Below are 868 nucleotides of genomic sequence, written 5' to 3'. Positions count from 1 at the left end.
CCTGCCAATGTATTGTTGCAACTGTTTTTGAATTATCTTGAGAAAAAAAATTACTTGCATGTGATGTCAATGATTCCCAAATTCCATTTAGTTATCTCTCTTGGGAATGGGCATAATTATGGATCTCTTCCAATCAGTTGGCCAGGAAGCTGTCTTATAAATTTCTTGGCATAAATGAGTGAGTGCCTCCAGTGCTGCATTAATTTGTTGAAAGATTTGAATTTGTGTTGTGTATATTTCTGGAGTCTTGTTTATCACCAATGCCTTCAGTGCAATTAGTATTTCTTCCTTCAGTACCATCAGTTCTTGATCTTATGCTACCTATTGAAATGGCTGAATATCAACCATTTGATTCTGGTACAGTGACTGTGTATTCCTTGCATCTTCTTTTGCCATTTTCTACAGCATTCCATATTTTGTCCATGTTGCTATTGTTGTTAAGTGCTGTTGAGTAGGTTCCCATTCATAGAGACCCTGTATAGGGTTTCTGAGGGGCAGCTGGTGAGTTTGAACCACCGATGTTGCAATCCAAGTGGACCTTTTGGTCCAGTGCTTATCCTTCAATGCCACACTAGTATTCCCATGTTTTGGTTTTTGGCAGAGGAGTTTTCACTGTCTGTCTCTGCTTTCCCCGGCCCCAAACTGGAAGCCTCAAAGAATCTTGAATGCATGTTTGATTAACTTCAAACTGAAGAATTTGGTAGAATTCTTCAATTTTGCCATTACTGGCTTTTGTGTTTGGTGCATATATTTGAATAAAGTGGTATTAACTGATCTTCCTTGTATGCATATGGATATTATCTTGTGATAGGCTAAATTGTACTTCAAGATAGATGTTGAAAATTTCTTTTTAGTGATGAATGTGTCC

Source organism: Chrysochloris asiatica, unplaced genomic scaffold, assembly GCF_000296735.1.
Source record: "Chrysochloris asiatica unplaced genomic scaffold, ChrAsi1.0 scaffold00225, whole genome shotgun sequence".
Classification (NCBI taxonomy): Eukaryota; Metazoa; Chordata; class Mammalia; order Afrosoricida; family Chrysochloridae; genus Chrysochloris; species Chrysochloris asiatica.
This window is presented reverse-complemented; position numbering follows the sequence as displayed.